This window comes from Tupaia chinensis, unplaced genomic scaffold (genome assembly GCF_000334495.1).
Source record: "Tupaia chinensis unplaced genomic scaffold, TupChi_1.0 Scaffold000147_1, whole genome shotgun sequence".
NCBI lineage: Eukaryota > Metazoa > Chordata > Mammalia > Scandentia > Tupaiidae > Tupaia > Tupaia belangeri.
Genome location: NW_006159617.1, coordinates 2,467,772 through 2,473,991, shown reverse-complemented (window position 1 = coordinate 2,473,991; position 6,220 = coordinate 2,467,772). Strand labels below are relative to the sequence as shown.

The 6,220-nt window shown below is 35.5% G+C and overlaps 1 pseudogene; it reads right to left on the bottom strand.

Moving 5' to 3' along the window:
* Positions 1–391: 391 nt before the first annotated feature.
* The window catches only part of LOC102484000 (protein SET-like), a 41,965-nt pseudogene continuing 36,136 nt past the window's right edge, over positions 392–6,220 (bottom strand).

Genomic DNA, 6,220 nt, shown 5'->3' with positions numbered 1-6,220 from the left:
ATACAGAGAAAGGAGGAAAAAGCTAGAATTCTATGTACTACTACAAAGGAACCTAGCACCCTCTAGCTTCTAGCAGAGCAAAGGGAGTAGAAAGTCTACCCCCTTCCTCCCACAGAGCATGGTGATGTTGATTTCAAATGGTTTTTGTTGAGACAGGAAGGGATAAAAATGAATTTGAAACAGAAAAGGAAGTTGTTTTCCCATTGTATTCTGTTTAAGATTTTTTCCCCTAAAATAAGTTGAGAACCATGGTATAGAGAAAAGAGACCTCAAGCACAGGATGACTGAGCACAAAAGGGAAAAAAAACAGAAAGGGAAAACGACTGCAACTTGCTTTTGGGAACTGAAGAAAATTATTTAAAAAGGAGGATTAAAATCTGTAAGTGTTGTATCAGTCATTTCATCCTTCATCCTCCTTTCCTTCCTTCCCTTCATCATCATCTTCATCTTATTCACCTTGATCCTCATCATCATCCCCTTCTTTATCGATATCTTCCAATCCTTCTCCTCCTCCTATTTTTTTTTTTTTTTGGGGGGTTTTTGCTTTAGGGGGTATGTGCTCCCCCAGAGAGAGAAAGAGAGACAGAAAGCAAGAAATCACCCCCCAGGGGGGATGGCCATGCCACAATCCCTTTTCCTACATTCTCCTCTCCGGATATTGAGCATACATGCACATGCACCCAGCATGAGTTTAAGCCATTAGGTCTGGGACTCAAACCGCAGTCGACTACATGTGAGTCCAGCGACATGGCCATTACGCTTACTGCTGGTCTCTCCTCCTCCTCCTTCATCTTCATCTTCATATTCATCTTCTTCTCCTTCCTGTTCTTCATCAACCATATTGGGAACCAAATAGTGCTATAATGGATTTGGCCAAATGTCATCATTGATAACCTCTCCTAACTCATCTGCACCTGCATCAGAATGAACAGTAAATTAAGTAAAGAAGCTCTCTGGTTCCTCATGCTGCTCTTTCTGCTGGCTTTATTCTGCATTCTACTTGAATGTTTTGTCAACTCCTTTACAGATTTCCATTTGATTTCAGTGGACTTTGAAGATGAATCACCACTCTCATTCAGATAAAATTCTTTCAAGAGAACTTTATTTTTGAAGTAAGGATTTTCATAAAAATTGAAAACTATTCTATAACTTGATTTAATATTTTCAAATTCTGTCACTTTGACTCAGGTCAAATAATGTAGCACCTCTTTGTCCTCCTCCCCAAGCTGTGCAGACACTTGTGGATGGTTGACAAAAGTTGTTACCCCAAAATTGGGGATTTTGGTGATCAATTTTGATCTCTTCTGAAAAAATGGTTGGTATAGTTTATTAGATTTCTGTTCTATTTCCAGAATTTCTTCATTGACTTGTTCATTAAGTCTGTCTATTTTATTTTTACTTCATTGATATGTTCAATTGTTTCTTGTTCCTCTTTCTTTCCTTTGGGTAAGTCTTGAGAGGCCGATGCCTCCTCCAACTTGAGGTGGGGACAGTCTTGTTTTCTTAATTGGAGGTGAAGACTGTCGTTTGGGGGCTATGTTTCCAGGAAGGTGGAGGCACCAGACTCAAAGACCTCCTTGCTCTTCGGGAAGAAGCTCTGAGAACTGATGTATGTTTTTTGCATTTTGATAGGTACTGCAATGACTCTTTAGATTGTCTTGGGTAGTATGGTCGTAGGAAAATCAGGCAGACTCCTGTTTATTATGTCCTTTTCAATTTTCTTTTATCAGTAGTTTTTATTTTTATTACAGAGGTCTTTTATGTCCTTGCTTCAATTTATTCTGAGCTATATGTTGATTTTGTATTTTTTTATGTTTCAAAATTAGTTCAAAGAGATTTTAGGTGGAGTATTTAGATTTTTCTATAAATAAAATCATATTTGGGCCAGTGGGTGGCATGGTGGTTAAAGCACTGGATCCTGCATGGCCGACTCCATTGGGTCTTTATCATTAAGGGATATTGAATTTTATCAAATACAGCTTTCTTTATTTCTTTTTCTTTTTTCACTTTATAATTCCATTTTGAAATTCTTTAAATTCACTATTCTCTCCTCTGTCCAAATCTGCTGTTAAAAACTTTCTTTGGAGTTTTTATTTCAAGTGTTGTGTCTTCCTGGTGTTTTTAAAAATATCATTTCTATCTCTTTACTGATGTTCTCTGTTTGTAGAGATATTCTTTTAAATTTTCTCTTAATCTTTGAGCAAGCATAACAGAGAATGAAAATAAAAAAGAGAGAAAAAGAAAAAAACACTCTTTAAGTCTGTATTGGGATACTGTGTCAGTACGTAGTAGAATGTCAACTATGCCTTAACCTTCACTTTCTGTTTGTGCTTAACCTAAAAATCTATTAGAGGTGAAAACTTACATTCTTCTCAGGCATTTTATGATCATATGTTCTGCTGTGTGCATGTGTGTGACTTTCTAGATTCTCTGATATATAGGGGATATTGTCATAATGTTTTATATGTTTATTCTTTAATAATTACCCTAGATAGCAGTAGCTTGTTAATTTGCCTTTGTGTGTATGTGTTTATTATTTATTTCCATTTTTATTTGATGTTTTCAAAAACTGAAAAAGTCAATATTCTTATACCGATGATCTCAAATGAGACCATGCAAGGCTTTTCAATGTATACAGCAATTTCTCCTTTGCAGTTTTTGCTGCTTTATAAAGTGATATGCTTAACAGAAAATTGAATAGTATGTGCCTGGTTGGAAAATGTTGCCTGTTTATAAAAACAAATAAACCAACACCTGACATGCAGGAAAGTTTGTATTTCATCCTGAAGTCAGCTTATAATAATTACTTATTTTCTGTTTTTCATTTAGGGACACATTGAACAGAAAAATTAACCTGCCCAAATTTATTCTGCTACTTCACAAAAAATTACAAATGACGGCCCTAACACTTTGCAAACTTTAGAAGGTTAAGATAGCAGACCCTATTTGTTATTTTTAGTATATTCAACTGTTTAGCCTGCAAATGTTGGCTTTTTCTCTTAATAGAAATAAGTTTCTTTAGGGCTTTCCCTCTTATTTTGTTAGCTGTGTTCTGGAAGAATACTGAAGAGAGTCTCATGTGAAATTTAAAGTGTAAAAACTATAAAGTATATTCTGTTGCATTATACAATTTTTTTCTAGTTATATAGACCACAGATACTTGGTTTGCTAAATGACACAGAAGAAAATCCTGATCTGAGAGGTACTACTTAGTCCAAATATTTCTGACCAAAGAAACTTACACAACAATACTTATAACTTTTAAGAGATAGCTAACTCTTAAGATGGTTGACATCAGTACTGTGCATATATTATAAGTAAAGTACAGAGTATAAGATTTATAACATAAATTTCTGCATTTTTCCTCAAAAACTGTCGTGTTCCAGATGATCTCCACAAGTACTCATGACAACATTTCATGTGAAAGTAGTCTTATACACAAAACCAATCCAGATTCTCTATTGTATTCAGTATGTCATTTTAAGAAATCTCAGAGGGAGACCAGCAGTTAGCGTAATGGCTATGTTGCTGGACTCCTACGTAGTCGACTGTGGTTCAAGTCCCGGACCGAGTGGCTTACACTCACACCGGGCATGTGTGTGTGCATGCCCAAGATCCTGAGAGGAGGAAGGAGGAGAAGGGATTGCAGTGTGGCCATCCCCCCTGGGGGGGAGATTTATCGCTTCCTGTCTCTATGTCTCTCTCTGTCTTTCTGGTGAGCGCATGTGCCCTATAGCAAAAACCTCTCAAAAAAAAAAAAAATAAAATAAAATCTCAGAGGGACTAGCAGTTGGTGTAATGGCTATGTTGCTGGACTCCCATGTAATTGACTGTGGTTTGAGTCCCGGACCTGGTGGTTTAAACTCATGCCAGGTGCGTGTGCGTGTGCACCCAAAATCCAGAGAGGAGAATGGAGGAGAAGGGACTGTGGCATGGCTATCCCCTCTGGGAGGGTGATTTCTTGCTTTCTGTCTGTCTTTCTGGTGAGCGCACATGCCCTATAGCAAAATAAATAAATAAATAAATAAATAAATAAATAATGGAAAAAAAAAAACAACTTAGTCTTTTGAAGAGTGATAAACGTGACAGTTTGTGGTATCTAAAATATTTCCTACCCAGAATACATAACCTGTGTACAATGAAAAATATCAAAATTGTTTATGGATCATGTTTAATCACATTCCATAGTTTAGAATTAAATATCATTGGTGAAAGTTTTCCTACTTTACTCATTCCTTTTGCAGCATCAGTTTGTGGACTAAAGTTTATATTTAGTTTAGCTGCATTTATGACACCAGATCTCATTTTCAAAATGGGATCCAATTTTCCTTGAGGTAATAGCACTCTATTTTTAGCAGCAATTATATTCTTAAAGGTTAACAATTTATAGAATGAATATTTTAATTATATGTATTTTTACTTTTTACTCACGGGTTTAAATATTTACGAAAGGCTAAAATCTACGTAAAAAATGTTTTTTTTATTCTCCCCCACTTCACATCTTAGTCAAAGGTTTCTCTTTCCTCTCATTTCTGACCTGTTTGGATATATGCAGGAGTTTCAGACAACGTACCCTTATGTATGTTAGATGGGATTCTTGATTTTGAGTGAGTATAAAGACAAGTATAAGATTAAATAATTCTTAGTTCAAGTATGTTCCAGTTCCCTAAAAGTTAGTTAAATGACAGCCTAGAAAAAATGAGACATTCTTGGATCTACTAACAATCTTAATCCTGTAAGAGCTGAATAGCAAGAATGCCCTTTTATTCAACTGTGATGCAGCCATTACTGACTAGTAGTTAAGATTATACCCTAATCTTGTGGTTACTGGTAAACAAACGTTAACTAGAACTGTCACTTAAACCTAAAAAGTGAAAATATGTTTTAAGAGAAATTTACATTTAAGGAAATATGGTTCAAAGTCATTCTTCATAGAGCTGATACATAAAAAGAATTGATAACTAAAAACAATTGAACATGTTAAATCAAATTCCATGAATATAGTTCTCATGATAGAATATATTTAGTACATACATATTACTAACATTATTTCCTCTAAAAATCGCCAACTCCATAGTTATATTTCATGTGAAACTAGTATTGAGTTATAGGGGAAATAGCTATATCAGGTGGTTAGTGGCATAACACCAGTTTGCAAAATTGAGATAAATGAGTTGACAGATTCCTGAAAGTAGCAAGTTAAGTCCTTTGTCAAAGTATTGGGGTTTTTTGAAAAGTCATGAGGCATATTTTCATAGAAAAAAATACATCACGACTTTTCTAATAACCCAATAGTTATTGGACCAAACAGAAACAGCTTGAGTCTGGGGCCACACATGCTTGAGGTTGCAGCAGTAATGCAACTGGACTCACATGGCAAGGTCCTGGATTCATATCCTGGGATCTTCCTCTTCACATGCCCTTGATACAGGCCTGGCTGAGACTGGAGGTAGATCAAGGTGTGAAGCTCTGTTGGGGTACCTATCTTTCTGTCTCTGTCCCTCTTGCATGGAAGAAATGAAATAAACCTAAAAAAGAATAGCTCAAATCTGCAACTTCTGACTTAAAATTGTTAACCTATGAAACAAGTTTTGTGATGGATGGATTTCTTTAATACCAAGAATATTTTTTCATTAATTCTTACCACAGGAGAATTTGCTGAATACTTTAATGCCATGGAGAAGAACACAATTTAGCGGGAAAATATACCTATAAGTAATTTTATCTAATAAAATAAACCACAGACTGATGTTAAATGGATGAAAAACTGAAAAGATGAAAAACTGAAAAAATTGCAACCAAAATAACACCAGATAAAGAGGCATAGCTAAGACATCCAAAAATATCCACATGGCTTTGGCTTATTAAGATATTTTACACTAATTTTTCTTAGAAAAAATTTAAAAGCATCTGAAAAACATGGAAGTTGTTTGAAAATCTGTATGACAAATTCAGTCAGTTTATAAGTGTTATTCAGATGTTTGTCAAGGAAAATAAAGTAGCCTCTCCCCAGAGATGGCGCATGGTTGGAGAGGCCCTTTTAATTCTTAGACTAGATGGCAACCTAGAGGTTTATGCAGCAGGCCAGTTACAGACAAGGCATTATTATCATCTCGAAGGGGGAAATACTGTGGAATTCCCCCAAGGTGTCATTTCTCAGACACTTTGCATGTATAGGTTTCTGACACTGGAGACCTCTGAGTGCATCTTCTACTTTGAA